Source organism: Lynx canadensis, chromosome A3 (assembly GCF_007474595.2).
Source record: "Lynx canadensis isolate LIC74 chromosome A3, mLynCan4.pri.v2, whole genome shotgun sequence".
Lineage (NCBI taxonomy): Eukaryota > Metazoa > Chordata > Mammalia > Carnivora > Felidae > Lynx > Lynx canadensis.
The window spans coordinates 57,447,728-57,472,935 of NC_044305.1; the positions used below are offsets into that span (position 1 = coordinate 57,447,728).

The 25,208-nt window shown below is 44.0% G+C and overlaps 1 protein-coding gene across 6 annotated transcripts in view; it reads right to left on the reverse strand.

Annotated features, from left to right (window-relative positions):
- Window positions 1–25,208, reverse strand: part of IL1R1 (interleukin 1 receptor type 1) — a 128,908-nt gene that overhangs the window by 33,929 nt on the left and 69,771 nt on the right. The window contains exon 1 of one of the 6 annotated variants that reach the window (XM_030310343.1): window positions 6,655–6,722. The exons of the other annotated variants lie outside the window; for them this stretch is intronic. The gene's annotated coding sequence lies outside the window, so the exon portion shown is untranslated. Of the gene's footprint in view, window positions 1–6,654; window positions 6,723–25,208 lie in introns of those variants that run through there. 6 annotated transcript variants of the gene reach the window in all.

Genomic DNA, 25,208 nt, shown 5'->3' on the forward strand with positions numbered 1-25,208 from the left:
TCAACTAAGTGACTGTAACTAAGAAGCGACTGTGGATAGCCCCTGGAAGAAACAAGGACTAAATCAGGTTCTTCAGCTCAGGAATCACCACAACCTCCAGGCTCTATTGAAAACCACTATGTTGTGGCACCTGGGTGGCTCAGTCAGTTGAGAGTCTGACTCATGACTGCCCAGGTCATGATCTCACGGTTTGTGGGTTCGAGCCCCGCATCAGACTCTGTGCTGGCAGTGGGGAGCCTGCTTGGGACTCTGTCTCCCTCTCTATGCCCCTCCCCCACTCACTATCTCTCAAAATAAATAAACATCAAAAAAAAAAAACCCATTGTGAACACATATGGGGAATGGAATATGGCATTAAAATCAAGTCCATAATTTTGACCTTTACCTGTTACAAGGATTCAAACAGCAATTAAACAGGCTCCAATAATGTTAGGACCCAAAACGTTGGGTTTAAAGACAAGGCATAAAGAAACTTGCTCATAAAGCCATAGAACCACAAAACTGTGGAAAATACTTTAGAATTCTGGACTTACACAAATCCCTCTTTCATAACCTAGAATCTGCAAATCCCCAAGGAGAAGCTGTAGACAGCCAGGAAACTTGGAGTCTAACTTCCTAGGGTACTGATTTTACTCAAGGATTCTCTGGGCAGAGTTATGTTTCTATTAGAGAAAACATGGCTATATTATGAAATGGAAAGAAAGATCTCCAAAAGGTAACGCATGAGTCATCAAAGAAGCCCTGAAGGTGAGTCACTTTGGAGTGCTAGGTTGAGCATTTACTCCTTTGGTGGTAAAATCTGAGAGGCATTGCCCTACATAAATACCCGTGGTCATCTCTGTTCGGCCCCAGTCATGAGAAAGGGAACAATGAGGGCCGCACAAAGTCACACGCGTGGGGCCAGACTGTCAGAGCAACCTAACCCTAACACTGAGATACCTCCCCAGGAAGGTTCCATGCCCGAGACAGGGAAGGAGAACAAGGATGTGAACACAAAGGGGGTCACCACAGTGTGATACGATGATTTCCGTTCTGCAGAGAGGAGAACCATGTACCCCACCACACACAGAGCTCCTAAAACCCAACTGTGTGTTCAGCATGGCTATCACTGATTTTCCCCCAGAGAAAAAGTTATGTAAAACTATGAGCTAACAAAACCACTCCCACAACAGAGGCCACAGAAACACGCATCATCTCAGAAAGTCTGAGAAACACTGAAACTTGGGCGACCTTCCTTTCAGATGATCCAAAAGCCCGGCTCACAGCAGATTCATCCGGCGTATTTGCCCACACGAATGAGACAAGGAAAGTTTTTTAATCACCAAAGGTTATCACGCACAGGGATATGGAGATAAAGTAAACACAGTCACAGAGGTTTTAGATGTTGCTGTATAGTCTAAGTTGTTCTGCTATTACAAGGCACAAAGCCACCGGATTGGTGGTTTCGTGTGGGTTTCAGGGACAACGGGGAAAATAAAGCAGAAGGACGGGACTGCCATCACTAGAGGGCTACAAACAGGAATCGGCCAGACCTATCTCTTGGTTGGACTTGAATTTTAACACAGTCCAATTTCTCCCCAGTGAACCCTCTAGGGCTCCTGGACCACAGCAACCAGACCCAGTGACAGGAAGGGCTCTGCTCTCCTGTCCCTTGTCCCCTTTCAAATGCTCTGCCTGGCCCTGTCAGCCCTCCAGCACAGCTCCAATGCAGTGCTTGCTAGGGGCCTGATACTGAGTCTGGCCTCACACGGCTTGCCCTTAAGCACTGCCTTCCAGTTGTGAGAACGGTTCTGTTGCTCTAAGTGGCAGCTACAGGTAGCCTCAGGGGACTAGACGTTCTCCATATGAATTTTTCTTTGTTTTCACTCCTGTGTTTTTTTTTTTTTAATTTTTTTTTTCAAAGTTTATTTTTTTGGGGACAGAGAGAGACAGAGCATGAACGGGGGAGGGGCAGAGAGAGAGGGAGACACAGAATCGGAAACAGGCTCCAGGCTCCGAGCCATCAGTCCAGAGCCTGACGTGGGGCTCGAACTCACAGACCGCGAGATCGTGACCTGGCTGAAGTCGGACGCTTAACCGACTGCGCCACCCAGGCGCCCCTACTCCTGTGGTTTTTTTACCGAGATGAAATACGCATACAGTGAAACACACAGTAAATCTTAAGTGTATAATTCCATTAACTATGACAACTGTATACACCAGAATACCCCATCAAGATACAGACCGTCTCCATCCTCCCCTAAAGTTCTTTTGTGTCCCTTACTAGCCACCCCTCACTGCACAGGATTCCACGTTCTGATTTCTATCATCACCAATATGACCTTTTAACAGTTAACTTTGGACGGCTGGCTTGCACCCAATCAGTGCCCTGCTATGTTAGGGCGCACAGGGACGTGAAGGCTTCAGTCACTCACTACCAAGTGATGCAAGGGAAGCACTAGTTCTCAAAGAGGCCGGTGTGGCTGCTAAGGTAGCACTTTTGAAAGTGTGGAGAAGGGGACACCTTGGGTGATCACAACGAAGCATTTAGTGGTAGAGGCCCTTCCAGAACAAGTCGAGGCAGTTCCAGAAAGTAAAGATGGACTCTTGTCCTGCATGACTTCCAAGCATCTCATGTCATTTATCATCTGGGGAGGCTAGTGCCTAATTCCGTCCTACACTTATATATTGTTGGCACGCTTTTCGTACATACTAAATTTTCCAGGAATGCAAATATGGTGAAAACAGAGAGGACTGGCTTTGACAACCACTTAGACCTTGAGCAAGAGTCACTCATCATTCAGATGATGATCCCCCACCAGGATGTCTCTGATCTGGACCAAACTTGGAGTTGTCCTCTGTGATGCTACAGTCCAGCCTACATAACCCATTTGGCAGCCTCATCGGGTTCTAGTTTGGTTCTGCCCAAGCATCCATCCACACAGTGATCCTTTACGTCTAGCTATTATAGTGACTATTTGGAAATTACATCGTCGGTAAGTTTTATTATATTATTTCAGAATTGCAAATATTTGCATTAGTAAGGGGTAAGTGATGAATCACAGGAATCTACTCCCAAAGCCAAGAGCACACTGCATACACTGTATGTTAGCTAACTTGACAATAAACTATATATTTAAAAAGAGGGGTAAGGGGTTCTGAATGAGCCAAGAAGCACTGCTCTAAGTGACAGGATTTAACTCTGGATTGAACTCAGGGGCAGGAGTCATGGGCTGTATTTGCTGGTGGCCTTCAGTGCTCTGGTTTGCCAGGCCACACGTGCAGAGCTCACAATGCATAGGCCACCTCCCCCACCTCCTACTAGCACCCTAAGTCCAGCTGAAACTCGGCTACCAAACCGCACTGTCGATGGGGAATCGTTTCAAGAGACCGCCTAAAAGTTGCTCTTTGTACCTCTTCAACGGGGACCCTGGGGGGGGGGGGGAAGGTCCCACTTTTCTCTGTTACCAGGCATCCTTTTACTTCTCCTAAGCACTTCATTTACAGCTTGAAGACACAGACAATTGTGTCCCACCAGGTTTCCTCTCTCCCACTGCCTGCAGGAAGGTACACTGGGGTTGTCAACCTTGGTCACACGTTTAGAACTCCCTGGGGGCTTTAAAAACACCAGTGCTTGGGTGCACCCCCAGAGACGCTGGTTTGTTTGCTCTGGAGTCCTGGCATTTCTCGTCAGAGTACCTCAGGCAATGCTAAGTAAGGTACAGGCAAGGCCGGGGCACCCAGCTTACCTCCAGATTTATAGCCCCGCTTGGCAACTTTGCAAATAGATAGTTCACGAAGGTTTACGTTTGACACTTTTCTAGACTCACTGCAGGCTCCACTTCCTCTCCGCTCTTGTTTTTCTTCATCCTATTTTTAATTTATGGCATCTTGTAAATCCTTTCGGAACAGGTAGGAATGGGGAAAGCCTCCATCACCCTGCCACGTGTATTAAAAGCGCAGAGTTCAGGCGTTCAAACCTTCAGGAACCCCAGCCCCTTTCAACACTTGGTGAGCTCACTCTGGTTCCAGGGCTCCCCCACAGGCTCCCCAGTGCTGAGCATGGCCAGGAGGCTGCAGCAGCATTTCCTGGGGTCACAGCCGGCAAGGGCAGGGTGGAAGGAGCAGGCGAACAAAGCTGCTGACAGCACAGATCCTGCAAGCCGGCCCGACAAACTCGAAACCTCAAAGGAAAACACAAACCCAAATACAAACGGCAGCAGATGGAGAACATCATGAGGCTGGGCCATGGCCAGTGAGTCTCAGTGCCTTCTGATGACAGCTGTCCTTCAAAGTGGCAAGTTCACGGTGAGTCCGTCATGTAGCATAATCTCTGTACTTCCCTCCTCCCTACGCTGGGGTAGTTGCAACTGTCCGGCTTTGCCACTTTGATTAATAAAACACTCTGTTTACAACATCATCTCTTCCTGCTTCCAGGAGGACACCCATCTCCCACTGGTGCATCCCAGCCACACGGTTTCCATTTTCCATGATCCAAGGGCACGGCCAAGCCCTAGAGTATATCTCAGCATCCTTGGGAACCACCCATATAAGTTGTATCTGTATCCATTACCTTCTTGCCCTCTCCAGTGGAGACACTGAACGGTGTCCTGCCTGTGGGTGGCCAGCGTGCCCACTCTCCATTCAAAGAGGCAAAGTTCAAAGAACCCCCTTAGGCAGAGAGACTGCAGTTGCCCTGTGACTTCACCAAGAGGACTCACATCCATTAGAGGGCAGAGATTTTCATCTATCCCATTCACTGCTCTGTCCTCAGTACTCGGAACAGTGTCTGGCACAAAGTAGGTATTCAATAAACATTTGTTAAATAAATAAGTGAATCTAATATTAAGTAGTATTTCACCAACAGTAAAAGAATTACTGACAAGATGCTATTTTAAAAAGCCATAAAGAAAGCCTTTCCGCATTATACCACACAGGGCTGAGTAGAGCCTGTTTAAAAAGGAGGGTTTAGGGGCACCTGGGTGGCTCAGTCGTTTAAGTGTCTGACTTGATTTCAGTTCAGGTCATGATCTCATGGTTTGTGAGTTCGAGCCCCTCCTCCGGCACTGACGGCTCAGAGGCTGCTTGGGATTCTCTCTGCCTCTCTCTCTCTCTCTCTCTCTCTCTCTTTCTCTCTCTCTCTCTCAAAACAAATAAATAAACTTAAGAAAAAAGAAAGAAAGAAAAAGGAGAATTTAGTTCTGCCCTGCCAAGATCATGTGAAAATTCAGGTCAAACATCCTTTCTGGAACTACATGGAGGCCACCCAAATGTAGACAGGGCCAGGTGATGCTCCACATGCCACAAAGTGGCAGCTCGCCAAATAAGACTAAAAATACAAAAAGGGTTCCACGTCCCTTCTCGCATCAAATCCCATCCCGGAGGCCCCACGTTTTCATCTAGCACAAAACATAATACAGGATATGAATACAGAATATTAAATGCAATGACAAGGATATGAAATAAGAAATTAAAAGCAGTCAAGAGAAAAAAAGGTGGCCACAAATGCACAGTAAACCGGGTGCGGAAAGGGGCAGCAAACCCCCCAGCACTCCCCCCACCCTACATCCCTGGCTCTCCTCAGTTCGCCAATAGTCCTGGAGTTCAATGTTATACATTCACCTTCCAGAAGCTTGGTACCAAGCCAGGGTGACCCAGACAGCACCTTCCAATGACAGACGGATCTCAGCTCACCTTTTTTCTCCAAGGCATCAGTGGCCCAGAGATGTCCCTTACTTGGTTCCTATGCTGTGGCGCTAAAAGCCCTAGAACGTGCCCATCTGATAAGCATCTCCTACCACCAGAAATCACTGGGCACATCTGCCCTGGCAGGAATCCACACACCCTCAGCAACACAGAGGAGAAAGCCTGGGCAGGCACGGACCATGGAAGCCATCGTGCGGTAAAGCAGAAGGCATAGCTTTGGAGTCCCGAGGGCTCACTCTCCTTCTGGGTGCCAGTCCCCCAAGTTAGTCACCTTGTCTGAGCCTCCACTTTCCCTGCTGTGAAAGGAAGGTGGTAATAGCGTGTCTCTCACAAGACTTTGGGGAAGATAAAAGAGAAGCTTAAAGAGCCTTATAAACTGTGAAGTACTGGACCTGCCTGTTGTGAATGAGTCTTCTTCATGTCTGTTTGTAGCTACACCCAGCATCAGCCTCTCCCTGGGGTCGCGGGAGCACAAGTTTCTCTCCTCCACTGTAGGGCATTCGCATTCGTCCTTATCTTGTTGACCAGACTGACAGCTCTGAGCCTAAACCCCGGAGAGGGACACTCCTGAACCAGCCATACTTGGCTGCATTCAAATTCCTGGAAGCAGTTTACATACACACACACACACACACACACACACACACACACCCCACAACAACCCGCTAGGACGATCGTCAAGTCCCCCCCGCCCCCCGCAAAGGGATTTGAACAATCCTTATTCCGGTTTCACACAAAAATAAAAACAAGCAAAAAACCCCCACAGATTTCACCGCCATCACCTTCTTCCACAACAAACTGACAACCAAGTTCAGTCTCACTGACTTAAGAAGGACGCTTTCCGCGCGGTCTGTGCGAAGGGAAAGGTGTCAAAGCCACGGTGGGTACCCACCCCCCCCCCCACCGCCGCTCCCGCCCGCCCGCCTACCCGCCAACACTCCAACCCCGCAGGCTGCAGCTTCCTCCTACCTGGGCGAGCCCCGGGCCGCCCCGGGCCCAGCGCGGCGGGGCGGGCGCCCTGGGAGCCGGGCGAGGGGCTCCGGGGCGCGGGCGCGCGGTTAGTCACATGCCCGCCGGCTCCTGGGGGCGCCGGGCCGCCGCCGCCGCCCCCGCCGCCGCCGCCGCCGCCGCCGCCGCCGCGCGCTCCGTGTCGGCTCCGGGCGCGGGCGCGGGCACGAGCAGGAGCCGCGCCGCCCTTGCGCCCGGGAACAGCCGGGCGCGGCTCCTGCTGCGCTGAGGCTCCGGCTCCGGCTTGGACGCCTCAGGCGGAGACGGACGCGGGTGGGTGGGCGGAGAAGGCGGGGCGGGCCGGGCTCAGGAGGGAGAGAGCTGGCCGGGTGCCCCCGCGCCCTACCCCCGGGAAGCCCGGGACTCCGGCCTGCCCCGCTCATCCCCCTCATCCCCGGGGGCCCCGGGCTCCCGCACCCTGGAGGGGCAGTGACCGTGGTCCCACCCGCAGTGACTTGGGACGACTCACCTGGACAGCGTAACCTGGCTACCACCCAACTGCGGGGTCCCTGGGCATGACTGCAGCGAATGGAGCTTGGGACTTTCAGGTCCCAGAAACACACACTTTCCAGCCTAAGAGACCAGATAGGGTCAGTCACTGGAGCCTGAGGCCTGGCCCCTGCTCTCTCACACTGGCCCTGGGAACTTTCACAAGTCACCAACCTCTTGGTACCTCCTTTCCTCTTCACTGAAAAGAGATCACAGCAGCACCCACCTCATGGAGTGGTTGGGGAGATTACATAAATTAACACTGTAAACCAGCGCCAAGCACAGGGTTGACACAAGAGTCACTTGCTGCTTGTTATTGTTTTGCGCCTGGATGAAAGAGCAGCTTATCGGTGGTACAGTCTTGATACCAGACTTCTTGGCCTGACCAGGTATTCTTTTAAGCTTAAAACCCACTTACTCCCATCCACTCATTTTGCACATGAGAACTGGTAGTCCTAGAAATGCAGTGAATGGCCGGGGTCAGGCGTAGACTTTGGTGCGGGGAGAGAAAGATGCTGGGGTATCAGCAGAGGCTGGCTTGGGCTCCAAGCCCCACAGCCAGGGGCTTGGAAGCTGCTCTTCCCTTTCCAAAACTCCGTACCTCCAGCAAGTGCCTGGACCCTGACTTGTTTTGAGGACCTAATGAGCCATCCTCTGGGGAGACATTGAGTAAATGATGATTGCTTCCTTCCTAACAGAACACACACACAGACACACACACACACACACACACACACACACACACACACACACACACCCTTCCTGTATCCCTTCCAGGCTGGGCAGGTGCTGGTTTCCATAGCCCTTCCCTTGATATCTCTGTCGGAAACCCAAGAATTGAGATAACCCTGGCCTCAGCTGGCCCAGATAATTCTGGGCTGGAGGAAAGCATAAAGAAACCAACAGCAATAACTCATCAACCCTAATGCTGACTTGTGGCCTGTTGTGATGATAATTTCTTATTTTTTAAAAAATTTTATCTGGTTCCAGCCCTTGCATCTGGTTCCTCTTTCTCCAAGGAACAGGCTTAACTCTGGGGCCAGTGACACGGTATTATGAGAATTCGCCAGGCGTGCCTGGGTGGCTCAGCGCCTAGGGTCATAATCTCACAGGTTGATGAGATCGAGCCCCACATCAGGCTCTGCGCTGACAGCGCTGAGCCCGCTGGGGATTCTCTCTCTCCCTCTGTCTCTGCCCATCCCCCTGCTCACTCTTTCTCTCTCAAAATAAATAAATAAAATTTTAAAAATAGCTTAAAAAAAAAAAGAATTCACCAGATGTCCCCATCTCTTTAGTATTCCTGTTTAGAGTGGTGGTTCTCAAAACATTGATTATACATCAGAATCATCAGGAGAGAGAGCTGGACCACTGTTGCCCAGATCCGTCACATGAAAATCTCTGGGACTGAGGCCCAAATCTCAGTGTTATTAAAGCTCCTAGGTGATTCCAACATGCAGCCAGGGGTGGGAACAACTGTTCCTCTGAGCCCCCCTAGTGATGGCCTTACTGTGAACCCTCCGCTTGAAGCTGCTTCAGCACGTGTCCCAGGGGCACTTAATGAAAGCTAGCATGAGCAGGTCAGGCTCAGTGCTGCAGAACTAGTGTTGTTAGTGAGCATAAACATATCTCACAGTTTGTATAGTGAAGGTTTTTAAACAGTTTACGAGTAGAAAACATGATGAGTCTGTGTAATAATGTAGAATTTAAAATTACATTTTAATCTAAATTTCAAAATTAAAATTTAATTTTAATTTAAAATTACATTAAAATTAAAATTTAATCCTAATTTAAAATTACACTTAAAATTAAACTAAATTAAATTTAAATTAATAAAGTTAAATGTAATTAAATTTTTAAATTGGAATTAAAATTACACTTTTCCTTGTTTTTTTCTTTGTATTCTGATGCCTCCCACCCATCCCTACCCCAACCATCCTGCTAGACACGTGAGCCCTTAGACCCAGATAAAACACGCATACACCCGTCTATTATGAGGATGGGGTTTGAAGACCTTCCCTTCTTACCTATAGCCACTGTTCTCTCTGGCACTTTGAATGTATCTCCTCCCTCACTCAGCCATGCTGACCACGTTTCCGAACTCTCCCTTCCCTTTGTTTCCTTTCCTAGGTGGCTCGTGTGTCCACCTGTCTTGCTTCACCCCTGAGTTGAAAGCTCATGGTGCGGAGATTGTCACTCCTGTATGCTCTGGTCTCAGCACCACACAAATGCTCTGAATGCGAATGTGTAAGACATATGCCTCCGCGGAGGTGATGATATTTGTGTGTTTCACAAAAACTTACGAGAAACGGAAATAACATCCAGGGTCTGGATGGCACCTTCTGGAGTGTTATCTCCCTCACTACCTTCCCATCTCTGAGACTCCTGTCATTTGGAAGACTCAACTGTCTGCCATCGCCAGACCACCTTTCTTGAGAGAGACCGTATTCTCTGAGGATTTTCAGTGTATGACCCTCCTAGCAAGCTGCTCAAATCATGGGACTGTCTTTGATAAGAGTGTCTAGTAATGCACAAGAAGCAGAATCCTGGAAACCACCAGTGTCAGAGCAAAGCCCTGTGTCCAGGGTGGTCTGTGCCAAGGGACAGCTGTGACAGTGGAACTGCCTGGGCCTGAGAACAGGCTGTTTCACAAATGGTGACACAACACTCCTAGAGTGTTCAGAGTCCCCAGACCCTCAGAGGGGGAAGCCAAGGGGTAAGAAGGCCGACACTGACCACCCCTGGCAGCTGGGGACACCAAGGCAAGCATGATCCCAGCTGGGGTCGGTAAGTCCAGAGGACGACGTATGGAGAGAACTCCAGTCAGTGTCCACAAGGACAAGGGGTTTGGAGAGAGAAGGATTCTAAAGAGAGGAGGCTGAGTCTTGCACCAGTAGAGACTAAGCAACTCTGAAGTGACAAGCTTTTTTTCTAGCGCTAGAGATGGAAATGAGGATCCATGAACTAAGCTGACTTCAGTTGTGGAAAATAAAATGACATCTTTGCACACAGGGCCTCTGTGATTCTTGCTACGCCTGTTTTTCGTTATTTATAGAACTGCCAGTAACGGCTCACAGAACCACAGTGTTCCCTGAGATAGGTTTAAAAACCACTGTCCTACATGGACTTCCTTCTACAGCGTAGTTTTTCGTTCCTTTCACACATTTTCCATCTCCTGACCTCCAAATAACCACATTTTCAATCTGTGTCTCATATTACCTCCCATTACTGCCACTTGTCCGTTTTCATTGGCTCAGGACTATCCCTTTCTCTAAGCAGTTCTTTGTGGGTTTCTCTGATCGTTTTGCTGTTCAGATTCCTCTGATTTTGCAAGACCTTTACCAAGCAGAAAGCCGCATGTGAACCAGAGATGAGAGTTGATGAGAAACTGTAGAATATCATAAAATTGCCAATGACGGTAAACTATTTCTTAACTTCCTTTATAAGACGAGGACAAAAAGATGGACATGGCAGGCAGCCCAGCAAACTTTTTATTCTAATTGCAGCTTTAATCTTGCTCAATGAAAGCAACTGAGGGGCTCCTGGGTGGCTCAGGCAGTTAAGCGTCTGACTTCAGCTCAGGTCATGATCTGACGGTTCCTGGGTTCGAGCCCCACATCAGGCTCTGTGCTGACAGCTCGGAGCCTGGAGCCTACTTCAGACTCTGTGTCTCTTTCTCTCTCTCTGCCCCTCTCACGCTCACACTCTGTCTTCTTCTCTCAAAAATAAATAAACATTAAAATAAAATTAAAAACAAAAAGCAACTGAGTGCAAGTGGCTTCTTACACCTGGTTTTATTTCCTTGCTAACAACACAGAAACAGCACAGAAGTTCCAGAGACCGATAGACGGGGTGGCTTCCAAGAACTGCCGCACCTAACAGAACCAGACTAGTGGCCTCTTACTCTCTTATGCCAGATCTTTATCCGATCATTGGTTGAACACATGAAACTCAAAGCACCAATAGCCAAGCCAGCCATCACCACCCAAAAGGCAGCCATTACCAGATTCCCTCATCATCCAAGAAGGGCTTTTTCTTTTTAATGTTTAGCATTTATTTTGAGAGAAAAAATAGAGAGCAAGGAGGGGAGGAGCAGAGAGAGAAGGAGACAGAGAATCCCAAGCAGGCTCTGCACTGACAGTGCAGAGCCCCTCATGGGGTTTGGACTCATGAACTGCGAGATTGTGACCTGAGCTGAAACCAAGAGTCTGAAGCTCAACTGACTGAACCACCCAGGTGCCACCAAGAAGGGTCTTTTGAAATCTTTGTCCTCAGTCATGTAAAGGACACATAACAAAAGCACTGTCTTCCTTAACCTCATCTTTGAACATAATGAAGGAACTGGCTGCCTTAAATGTTTTCCCTTGTATTTCTACAAGGTCCCGCTATCTTTGGTTCTCTGAAAGTGTCTGTAATTTGTCTCTATGTTTTGTCACATACTCTCTTCCATAAGCACCTTCCAAAATCCAGAGTTCTTGTTGTAGCCTTTTAACTCTTCAATCCTTTCTAAACATTACTGCCAATTTGTCTTCTCTAAATGGTTTCCTTTTAATACTATCACTGTAGTAGATTAAAAAATGGCTTCAAATTCTTCCCTTCTCCAATTAAGAGGTGAAGTCTAATTCCTCTCCCTTGAATCTGGGCTGGTCTCGCTGGCTTACTCAACCAATTCTGACCAATAGAATGAGGTGGGATTGATTTTCTGGAACTTCTGAGGCCAGATCATCCAAAACCTTTCAGCTTCTTCTTAGGCTTGTTGAAACACTCAGTCTTGGTACCCAAAGCTGCCAGATAAGGAGTGTTATCATCCTGAGACTGCCATGCTATGAGAAATTCTAAACCACATGGAGTCCACAACCCCAGCTGACAGCCAGAACCACCTCCCACCATAGGAGAGCACCATTCTGGAAGTTAAGCCAGCCAACCCTGGTCAGCTGCTAGCCAACTATATCCATAGGAGAGTCCCCAAAGGAGAACCACTCAGCTGAGTCCCATCAACCCCAGAACCATGAGAGATAATAATACATTGTTGTTCTAAGTCATTGAGTCTGGATCACAGTAATAGATAAGCAAGGCAATGACCCAACTCAGAAGCATGTCACAACTCACTGTTGGCCTGTCCTGTACCATACAGAATCAGCCTAGCATGCAAGGTCTCTTCAAATTAAAATGACACATATCCTCCCTTCTCCTGCATCACCTCTGACCACTGCCCAGTTACAGACTTCCTGAAGATGATTATTATGATTATCTCACCAGCAAATAAAGGGAAAAGGAGAATTATGAGATAGTGAAAAAGGTTTAGCTTGAAATATACTATTTTGAGTAAAAGAAGTAGTTATTTCCTTGTACATTTCAGCAAGTGCTAACTGCAAGAATGATTTAGTTTCTAGTATTGTTATTTTTTTAAGTTTATTTATTTATTTTTGAGAGAGAGAGAAAAAGAGAGAAAGAGAGAGATGATCCCAAGCAAGCTCCATGCTGTCAGTGCAAAGCTGGATGTGGGGCTCAAACCCATGAACCTGAGATCATGACCTGAGACAAAATCAAGAATCAGACACTTAACTGACTGAGCCACCCAGGTGCCCCTCTAGTGTTGTTATTTGATGGTTTGCCAAGAAGTAGTGCAACCATCAGAAGTAAGCCTCTACAGACAAAGATACTTAGAAAGGTAAGGAGCAAGCTACTACCTCCGACAATAGAAGCATAAGAAAAATCTGGCCAGACTCAGGAGTGCCATATTTGTTGAATCATTTTGCTAATTTCCAAAGACTATGTTAACACGTGTTCCATTCTTTTGTGTCCTCAAAACAATTTGGCAATAGTCAGCAGCAGGTGGACTACTGTCCAACAATAATTACTATTATCCACGACTTCCCTGAGAGAGGATGGGAGCTGGGAAAGTTCTCTGTCCTGGGTCCAAAGGTTGAGAGAAGAGGCCTTAATACCACTGATTCCTTCTTTACCTCTTGCATCCTCATAAGAAAATCGCTGAATTAAGAGCCTGAGTGATGAGTGCTGAGCTCTTCGTACCCTGGGATAGTTAGACCTGCTGAGGAGCTCAGCTTACAGTCTAGAACATAGTGGGTATTGTCCTCATAGGAGGTGAGTGATACTGGGCTTCGGGTCCTCCTGAGAGTGACAACAATAGAAGCCTATAATATCATTTCCCCCGAAAATGGCATAAAAGATTTAGGATCCAGTCTAGACCAGATTCTGGGCAGGAGACACAGAAGGTCCCCTGACTGTGACTTATGCACAGCCCTCAGGAGGTGACTTCAAGGACTCCCTCTTGTATTCTACATCTGTGGTGTGCTATTTAATACCTCAGCCTCTAGAATCATGACAGTATTTAAATTATTTAAAATTAAATAAAATTTAAAATTCAGTTGCACTAATTACACTTCAGGAACTTAATAGCCATCACATGTCATGAGTGGCTACCATATTGGATAGCACACCCATAGAACATTTCCATTACTGCAGAATGTTCTATTGGACATTGCTACTCTAGAGTCTAGACAATTCAAGGCCTCTGGAAAAGAGGTCTTTCCCTGGCAAACTAGTCTTCATCCAGAATAAATAATCTGCTCATTTTAAATCTATACTTAAGTGAAAATATTTACACCTTCCCGTTTCCTTCTCATCAACCTTGTCATTGTTTAATCTGTCTTCCATTTCTCAGCTAAAACATACCAGGTCACATGTTTTCTCTATATTTTATGAGCTCATTTTTATATTATTGTAATTACCTTACATTCATCAATATGATTCTTTGTCCATAATTGTTTCATGTCTATATTTTTATTTTTCTAATAAAAATATATGTAAGATCTTCAAGGATAGGAACAATGCATGGGGGGGGGGAGGTGGACACCTGTCCCAGAATACTCATTTACAACCTTGAATGTGAGAAGTAGTCAACCAGGAGCTCCTGGGTGGCTCAGTTGGTTCAACTTCCGACTTCAGCTCAGGTCATGATCTCATGGTTTGTGAATTTGAACCATGCATTGGGCTCTGTGCTAACAGCTCAGAACTTGGAGCCTGCTTTGGATTCTGTGTCTCCTTCTCTCTTTGCCCCTCTCCTGCTTGTGCTCTGTCTCTCTCTCTCAAAAATAAAAATAATTTTTAAAAAAAGAAGTAATCACCCAACCACTAAGGAAGAGGGTATAGGGAGGTTTTTCATGATAAGTATCACCGCAAACTTGTGCTGTGCCCATAGTGATGTCTAGCAGAGGCAACAATCTAGTCCCCAGTCACAAGATCATGAAATCAGCAATAGAATATTTATTACTTTTCAATTAAAAACAAAAGAGACTGAAGGTTTTAAATACAATATGTTAGCACTGTAAAATCTTACCACACTACATTTTCATCACTCCTTTTTTTATTCTCTAAGAAAAAAAATCATTTACAGTGTTTTGCCCTGCTGCTTTGACATATTGTGTGCTTGTCAAGGAACTTGGCGATTTCCCAATCTGGACGTGAAAATAATAACACAGAGAAACAATCTCAGAGAAGGAGCCCAAGGAGAAAAAAATGTAGGTGACACCCAGAGCCCAGGCTTTCTCAAGAGTGTGAGGACTGGTCCTTATGCATAAGAGTTGAGATGCAGATGATGGGCGCCTGGGTGGATCAGTTGGTTAAGCGTCCAACTTCAGCTCAGGTCATGATCTCATAGCCCATGAGTTTTAGCCCGCATCAGGCTTTGTGCTGACAGCTCAGAGCCTGCAGCCTGCTTCCGATTCTGTGTCTCCCCCTCTCTGCCCCTCCCCACTCACGCTCTGTCTCTATCTCTCAAAAATAAATAAACATTAAAAAAAACAATAATAATAATAAAAAGCTTAAATGTAGAGGAAAGCCCTATGTGTCCTAGGAAGAGAGTTTCTCCCCCATGCTGTCCCAGGAAAAGGGGAGGTAGTCAGGAGTAAAACAAAGTGCTTAGAAAGTGTTGAGCATTTTTTCCACTTTCCCTGCTCTCTGTGTGGAAGTAGTGAGGTAGGTACCTGGATGACCCAGTGAAAGCCAGCAATTAGGAAAGACTCTGAAATAGCATCTGCAGAGAGAGAAACCCAAGCCAGACATGGCAGGGAGCAGAGACCATGGACAAGAACAGGGCCAAGCACACTGTGGGCTCAGGGGCACAACAGAGCCCCCATAACTACCACCTCACACACTGATCTCATACATCTTCTTTCCAATGGATGCCAAAGTTTTTCATATTATTCATATGAAAATGATATCAATAATATTGATATGATATTACTGATTGTAAAGGGCATTGCTTTTTTTAAGATTTTATTTTTTAAGTGATCCCTACGCCCAACTTGGGGCTCAAACTCACAACCCCAAGATCAAGAGTTGCACACTCCATGGACTGAGTCAGCCAGGCACCTCAAGGGTATTGCTTTTAAATTTAGATTCCTGACTGTTCATTACTAGTATGCAGAAATACAACCAATTTTTATATATTTACCTTGTGATCACAAAACTCACTTATTGGTTCTAGTAGCTTTTTTATTGAGTTCGTAGGATTTTCTATGTAAACCACCATGTTGTCTACAAACAGAGTTTTACTTCTTCTCTTCCAATCTGGATGGCTTTTATCTTTTCTTGACCTTTTACACCAGCCAGATCTAGTACCATGCTGAACAGAAGTGAGGAAAGTAGACATTCTTGCCTTGTTCCTAATCTTAGGGGAAAGCTTTCAGTCTATGATATTAGATGTAGGTCTTTCACAGATGTCTTTTATCAGGTTGAGGAAGTGCACTTCTATTCTTAATTTTCTGAGAATTTTTATCAGGAATAGATGTTGGATTTTGTCAAATGCCTTTTCTGCATCTTTTGAGATGATCATATGGTTTTTCTTTTTTGGTTTTATTAATATGGTGAATTACATTTATCCACTTTCCATTGCTAAGCCAATTTGGCATTCCTGGCATAAAGCCCTCTTGGCCATGATGTATTTGTGTTTTTACACATTGTTGGAATGGACTTACTAATATTTTGTTTATAATTTGTATGTCCTTCTTCATGAGGAATACTGGCCTACAGTTATTTTTTTCTTGTAATGTCTTATCTGGTTTTGATATCCAAGTAATACTAACATCAAAAAGTTGGGGAGAACTCATGACTTGGGAAGTATGTATTCCTCTTCAATTTTCTGGAAAATTCTGTACATAATTGATACTATTTCTTCTTTAAGTGTTTGGCAGAATTCACTAGGAAAGTTATTTGGGCCTAGAGGTTTTTTTGCGGGAAAATTTTCCATACAAATTCAATTTCTTTAATAGACAGAAGACTATCCAAGTCATCTATTTCTTCTTGAATGAGGTTGGTAGTTTGTGTCTTTGAAAGAAATTATCCAGTTCATTTAAGTATCAATTTTTTTGCATAATTGTATTCCTAATATTCTGTCATTATCCTTTTAATATTTGTAGTGTGGTACAGTGATATTACCTAAGCCCTGATATTGATATTTCTGTCTTCTCTCTTTCATTCTTGATCATGCTACCCAGGGCTGTATCAATTTACTGTTCTCCTCAAGCATCAGCTTTTGGTGTCATTAATTTCTCTAGTATGTTTCTGGTTTCTATGTAATTGTTCTCTGCTTTGATCTTTGTTACTTCTTATCTTCTGCTTGCTTTGGGTGTAATTTGTTTCTCTTTTCCTAGTTGTAGTTGAGGCTGAGGCCATGGATTTAACACTTTTCTGCCTTTTTAAATAGGCATTTCATGCTGAAAATTTCTCCGTAAGTGATGTATATCATTCCACATCTAAGAACCTTACTTAAAAATAGAACTGTCATATGATCCAGCAATCCCACTTCTGGGTATTTATCTAAAGAAAATGAAAACACTGATTTGGAAAGGCACATGTACCCCAATGTTCATTGCAGCATTATTTACAACAGCCAAGATATGGAAGCAGCCCAAGTGTCCACTGATAGAAGAATGGGTAAAGAAGATGTGGTATATATACACGAGGGAATATTACTCAGCCATAAAAATGAATACAATCCTGCCATTTGCAGCAACATGGATGGACCTAGAAGGTATTATGCTAAGTGAAATAAGTCAGACAAAGACAAATACCATATGATTTCATTTATACGTGGAATCTAAAAAACAAAATGAAATGGAAACAGACTCATAGATGTGGAGAACAGACTGGTGGTTGTCACAGGGGTGTGGGGTGGGGGGACAGGTAAATCAGGTGAAGATAATTAAGAGGTACAAACTTCTCAGTTATAAAACAAATACGTCACAACTTACTGAAAAGTATAACATAGGGAACATAGTCGATAATATTGGAATTATTGGAATATTGGCGTTATTGGAATAACTTTGTATGGTGTCAGAGGATAAAGGTGATTATGTTTTTGTTTTTTTTTTATAACGTTTATTTATTTTTGAGACAGAGAGAGACAGAGCATGAACGGGGGAGGGTCAGAGAGAGAGGGAGACACAGAATCTGAAACAGGCTCCAGGCTCCAAGCTGTCAGCACAGAGCCTGACGCGGGGCTCGAACCCACGGACCGCGAGATCATGACCTGAGCCGAAGTCGGACGCTCAACCGACTGAGCCACCCAGGCGCCCCAAGGTGATTATGTTTTAATGTATAAAATCATCACACTATGTTGTACACCTGAAACTAATATGATATTGTATATCCATTATAATTCAATATAAAAAAAAAGAAACTTACAATACCATAGCCCCATCTTTTCCTGCCTGGCTTTTGTGCGATGTGTGTCATTCATTTTGCTTTTACGTATGTTAAAAACCTCACACTGCACTATCAGTCCTTCTGTTTGAACAGTCCATTTTCTTTTAAAGAAATTTATGCCATAATTTCATCTCCATCTGTCATCATTTTCCTTCTGCCCAAAGGATTACCTTTAATATTTGGTAGTGTAGGTCTGCCGGTGATGAGTTCAGGTTTTGTACGTTTGAAACAGTTTAATTTTGCCTTTGTTTTTGGAAAGCATTTTCACTGTATATAGAATTCTAGGTCGTCAGCATTTTTTTTCCCCAGTACTGTAGAGACAATGCTTCAAAGCCTTTTGGTGTACGTTGTTTCTGTGAGAAATCTGTCATCTTGTCATCCTTGTTCCTCGGCATGTTCTTTCACTGACTGCTTTTAAGATTTTACTCTTTACCACTGGTTTTAAGCAATGTGATTATCACAGGACATAATGTATCGATCTCTGTTTCTCAGGGTTCACTGAACTTCTTGGATGGATGGGCTTGTAATTTTCATCCAATTTGTAAAAGTTCTGGCCATTGTTTTCAAATATTCCTTCTGTGACCCCTCCTGCTTTTTGGAGACTTTGATAACATGTGTATTTGGCTGCTTGAAATTGCCCTACAGTTCACTGATGCTGTTCTTTTTTTATTTGTTTTTCTCCTCTGTGTTTCATTTTGATAGTTTCTACTGTTGTGTCTTTAAATTCATTATTCTACATCGTCTAATCTGATGGGAATATCATTTAGTATACTTTGATCTCAGACTTTGTAGTTTTCATCTCTAGAAGTTATAGGTGGGCCTTTTTTTTCTTTTTTTAACATCTTCCATTCCTTTACTTACTGCTTTGAGCATATGGAATATAGTTGTAATAACTGTTTGAACGTCTTGGGCTGTGTTGGTTTTAGTTGGTTTTGATTGATTTTTCTCCTCCTTATTTGTCTACTTCTTTGCATTGCACAGTGATTTCTTATTAGATGCCAAACACTGTGAAGTTTAACTTGCTTGATGCTTGGTATGTTTGAGTTCAAGGATGCATTCTAGCTCTTGGAAGTGCTTCCATTATTTGGGGTGTTGCCCTTATGATTCATCAGGCAGGGCCATGGCAGCATTCAGTGTGGGACACATTTCACCCCACTGCTCAAACACAATCCTAGTTCTCTATCAAATGCCTGCAGGTTGTGAGGTTCTCCATTCTGACGGGTGGGAACAGAAATTATGCCTGGCCTTGCTGTCTACTACTTCATCTAATCCCATGGGTGGTTAATTTCTGGCCTCAGGTAGTTCCCTCACACGTGGGCTGACCCATACTCTGCTGAATTCTCAAGGGAGACCCCCCTTGCAGACTTGACGTTCTTCCTCATTGAGGCTTTCTCCTCTCTGGCATCCATTCTTGTGAACTACAGCAACCTGGGTCTCCCTTGGCCCTCAGCTCCATCTCAATTCAGCAAGTTTGCTGAGTTCTGCCAAGACCTCCCTTCCCTGTGGAAATGGCTAAGACACCCTTCCACAGCCTGGGAATTCTCTCATGTCAGTAAGTGGGGGCAATCATAGGGCTCACCTCATTTTTCTCCCAGTCTCTCAAGGGTCCCTGTCCTTCAATGGCTGATGTCCAGTATCTTAAATGCCCTGGTTTCATGTATTTTATACAGCTCTTTTGTTGTCTGTCATGAGAAAGTAAATCCAGACCCTACTAGTCAATCTTGGCTGACAGCAGAACTTGGCTACACAGTTCTCAGTGTTCATAAATATGACAGTTGGCCAGGAACATGTCTAACATTCTTTACACATCTCAAAACTTTTTCCTTTTAATTTTGTTTGGAAAAGTTTTTGAAATATTTCTAAATCACAACCCAGAATTAATAAATGTTAGCCAAAACCGAGACTTTTGAGGAAGGAAGGAAATTGTGAATGATGTCAGATAAAGGGCAGTCTGGCAACCGCTGGGTCCCAGAGGCAGAGAGACGAAGGTTGTGTCGTGGGGAGGGGAGAGGAAAAATAGTGAAGGAGGAGGAGGGGAAGGAAGGAAAGGGAAGAGGGAGGAAAAAAGACATATAAAGTCCAAAGAACCTAATTATCTATCCCCAGGGTCGCCAAACCCAAGAATTTTAAAGGAAGCATTATTAGCAGTTGTGATTGTTTGAATACAGGCATCAGGAGGGAAAAGTTGAGAGGAATCCTATGAGGGTTCCAAAAAATTGTTAAAGAGAACAAATAGTTTACATTAGTGGCTCTCAAAGTTCCCTGAGATCCTTTTAGAGGTCCACAAGGTCCAAACTACTTTGATATAATTCAAAGATGGTGTTATGTGTATTCTTCACACACATTCTCTTGCAAGCACACAGTGGATTTTCCAGAAGCTACATGATGTGTATCTCAAAGATTGAATGCAGAAGCAGATATAAGATTCATCTGTCCTCTGTTGAGCCAAACATTCAAGAGATTTCTAGAACAATGTAAAACAATGCTACTTTTTCCATTTGTTTTCAAAATACATTTTTGTAAGAGAAATGTTATGTTACCTGGTAATGGATTTATTTTTCTTTTTAAATAATCAATAAAATTTTTAATTGGTTTTTTTTTAATATATGAAATTTATTGTCAAATTGGTTTCCATACAACACCCAGTGCTCATCCCAAAAGGTGCCCTCCTCAATATCCATCACCCACCCTCCCCTCCCTCCCACCCCCCATCAACCCTCAGTTTGTTCTCAGTAATTGGTTTTAATGTCTAATATGTGTAATATCAGTAGAGTTAATCAGGTAAACAAATCTCTTTAAAGTTTTCAATAATTTTTCAGAGTGTGAAGGGGTCCTTAGCCCACAAGCCTAAGAACTTCTGTTCTAAAGCTTTTGCAGCCTTACAGAGACCACTGAGTACTTCATGAAGTATCTTCCCCAGAACAAGGATCAAGAAGATCCTTGAAGATCAAGGAGTCACAAGGGAGAATCACCCCCAACACTGGCTGCTTTACCTTTTATCCAGACTTTGAAATGATGACTCATAGAACAGCAGCCCCTGTAAGCCTCATCCACAAGGAACTGGGTCTTAACTCATTATTGAGATCTGAATTGCTCTTTTCAGCGCTACAAGTCCCACCCCGAATTTCTCGAAAGGGTTGCGAAATTGCCAGTGTCCTCTCCAGTCTGCTTCACCATAATTTTTCCACTATTCATCTGACCCATGCCTAATAATTGATCATTTATGAAGGAAGGAAATGTATAATCAAGCACCTATTACATGTCTGACAGTGAGTTCAGTGCTTTCATAGGACATCACATTTATGCTCACCACCCTATGAACAATATTATTATCCTCTTGTTTTATAGATGGAAACATAAAACTTAAGGATCTTGCCTCAGATTATCCAGTGAGTGAAATAAACCAACGGGGACTCAGCTCACTCTCTAAAGCTCATGGTCTTTGCCATTCATACTGGTACCTTTCACTGCTCTGCCATTATCACTATTGTGTTGCTGTTGTTTGTAAAGTAAAAAAAACACCCTGAAATATCGGAATTCTGCTTTCTACAACCAGAGGGAGAACAGCCTAGTGGCTATAAGTGTAGACAAAGGAGCTGGACAGCTGTAGGTTGGATCCCAGATCTATCATGTACTAGCTGTGTGGTGCTGAGCAAGTCACTAAACTTCTTTGTTTCCTTGATGGTAAAAAATGTTCCTAATTACACCTGCTTTATTGGGTTATTATGAGAACTGAAAAAGTTGATATGTAAAGAGCATTTAAACATTGTCTGATACATAGTCAATGATAGAGATGAGTGTTATTTGCCATACATTAATTATATTTGGGTAAATTACTCAGGATCTATGAACCTAAAAAAACAGGTATAAAAATACCTGCCTGGGGCACCTGGGAGGCTCAGTTGGTTAAGCACCTGAGTCTTGATATTGGCTCAGGTCATGATCTCATGGTTCATCAGATCGAGCCCTGCATCAGGCTCTGCACTGATCCCGTGGAGCCTGCTTGGGATTCTCTCTCTCCCTGTCTCTCTGCCCCTCCCCTCCTTGCTCTCTCCCTCTCTCTCTCAGAATAAATGAATATTAAAAAAAAATAACTGTCCAGTTACACCAGAGAGTTATTGAGAAAGTCACAGATAATGAATGTACTAGACAGTATTTTTAACTGAATAATATGCAAATAAGCAAACAATATAGAAGCTTTATTTGCCATAAACTCCCAATATGATGTCATTTTTGAATAGGGAGTTTTCTGGTAAAGAGGAGATCAGTATTTCTGGCTAAAAGAGTATGTACTTGTCACCACAGCTAATAAATCCCTTATTCCAAAAACACTAACCGAAACCACAGTTAAAAAGCAGGATATTTCTGCACAAACACTCAAGTCTAAAGTAACCAAGTGTGAAATGTAAAATGACTCAGTCTCTCTCTGTGTGATCGAACAGTGAATTTTGTTAATATCATGAGGAACTATCGGGAGCTGAAATTTAAACAGTCCTCAGAGATAATGAAGGACTTAAAACAAACAAAAGGTCAGTTTGCAACCAGAAGTTTCTCAACATTCCTTACGTAAACTCAGAAATTCAATTATTGCCATGCCAAAGTTGTTCTGCTGCCCTTCATTTTTCATTGTTAAAAAGTTTTACCAAAACTTGAATCATTTCCTGTCCTGACAACCGCAATATCTTTTTCCCGTTCTTTCTACACTACTAAACTCCAAATTACTATTGCCAAAGAAATTCCCTTCCGCATTGCCAAATGGTATCTCAAGCCATTAGATGTCACATGCACATGAGCACACACGGGAGCATGCACGCACACCGCTACTCTATCTGAGGTCCCTACCGGTGCCTCATAGCACGGTTCACATCTAACTCACTGTCTCTATTATTTGTGACCTTGTTTCTTAACCAGCTATGCCTACTAGAATGTAAGCACCCTGAGGGTAGGATTTTGGTCTGTTTTGTTCACTGTTGTACTATCATTGTCTCCAAGAAAGCCTGACGTGTGGTAGATTCATTTTCACTTATATTGATGAATGAATGAACGAATGAATGAATGACTTAGCTCTGCACATTGATGGTCCTTATACTTGATTTCAGTATTCTTCATCCTTTCCATTTGACAATGTTTTATCTTCCTTGCACCACCTCTTATGCAACCGGTTATAGTTTTCTCAACCATCTTTGTTTTGTCTCATCAGGCCCTAGCCATGAATATGTAGGTTGTTGACATTAAGACAACTTACCTGTCCTGGATCTTTCTAAGGGTACGTGGGGAGCTGACTCAGCCAATAGGACTTCACAATATGGAGACCTGAAGCAAAGTGTTTCTCACCCTTGATGAAGTGAGGGTTCGGAACATAGGAATGAGCAGATCAGAGAAAGCTGAAGTCTAGATCATGAATCAACCACCCCCTGGGCTGCTGCACACAAGGAAGGACCCAAAAAAGGGATTTACATAGAAGCTTAGACCACTGCTCCCATTCATGGCTTGCATTTGGGCTAATACGTGGGCTGGAAAGAGCGTTGATATTACAACACTTCTCCTTCAAACACAGACGAAATAGCCACTGGCCCTAGATATGAGAAAGGGGCCTCATGAATCAGATCGAGAGATGGCTGGGTCAGTGGGCTGCATACCCAGCTATGCGCCAGAGTCCCATGGGCATTCTAGAGCCCTCCTTTCCAAGCAGAATCTCCACAGATGATGCCTGGAAATCTGTATGTTTAAAGAGCTACCAACTGCTCCTCAGAATAACAGCCACTAACCAACAAGCCCAGAATTTTTCCCAGGGCAGTTTTAAGTGGTTGTCTGTTTGGGAGGGTGCATTATTTACTGGACAGAAATTGGGAATACTAGAGGTTCTGCAATACCCAGGGCCGCACTAAATGACAAAATGTCCTCCATCCCACAAAACTTGAAAATATCCCACCAGACAAGAAGGTAGGTAAAATCTAAGCCCAGAGCCTAATTCTGTTTTTCATAGAAACGCATAGCATTTTTTGTGTCATTTTCATATGTGTTGAATTTTTTGGAAATGCAGCTACCACAAAAATTGAGGTGAAGTAGAACTTTATTTTGGGGGGAACTTTAAAAAAGATTTTTCACCACTGGGGAAAATCACATCATTGAAGGCAATGCCACTAATGATATTGGAATCTCCAGGGAGACACAGACTGTTTCCATCTACATTTGCAGCTGCCACTTTACAGACATGTGTGTGTGTTACTGCAAGCACCTGTTTCTTTGTGTCTTCCAGCTCAGTCATACTCATGTACATACACATTGAATTGAATGCGGAATCACTTTTATTTCTCCTTCACATCATGGTTAGGGTAGCATAGTTCAATTTTTAATACCACGCTCAGGTAGTATATGTTCTCGGTAAATTTCGTTATAGAATAGTAAAGGGGATTTATAAAATATTTTTTAAGAAAGAGAGCATTAAGTCCTTGGAGGGTAAGACTACTGATCTACTTCTGTCCCCCTCGCTCTGATGCTCCCCTACTCTCTCTCTTTCTCTCAAAAAATAAATAAATGTTAAAAAAAAATAAAACCACTGATCTAAATCATCTAATTCATGTCTCAAAACAAAGCTAATGGTTGGAGATGACAACACCATTGTCTTTGACTTGTCCTCATTGTCTATGTGTTCACCCTTGACTTTATCCCATTCCTTCTCCACAGTTGGTGGCCTATTCAATGGCAAGTCTTCTAGGAAAACCATTTCTAATTCCAAGTTTTGCAGCATCCAGAGCATCACAAAAGAGGTCTTTTTTCATGGGCAGCCCCTCCCCTCCAGAGATCTTTTCAGCTTTCCTCAGCTTTCCTTTTGAAACACGGATAATTTGAGTTTTGTCTTTAGAACTTGTTTTTTTATTAACACAAGCCCTGCTTTGAAATATTACACCCAAGACTGTGAGAAAGGCTTGACCCAACCAGCTTGGCTGACACTCCTGAGCCATAAGTACCACAGTGGGGCTGAGAGTTCTTAAAGTTTTGTGCTTCCCTTTTTAAACATCTCCCTTATTCTCATGTATCACCTGTGTGCCACATTGTCATTTCAGGCTGCTAAATGTGACTTAATTCTAACTCACCTTTGTGACTGCCCTCAACTCATGTCAGAAACTCTTCCCTTCACTTTCTCCGGAAGCCCTCAGTCCAAGAAACAATATGGTTACAAAGACTTGTGACCAAGGGGAAAGAAAAACATTGTTTGTGCCAAACTAAATCCCAGTACGGAATTAGTCTTCATGAAGAGACGATGAAGTCACAAGAGTAAATCCTCTACTGTGGTTTTC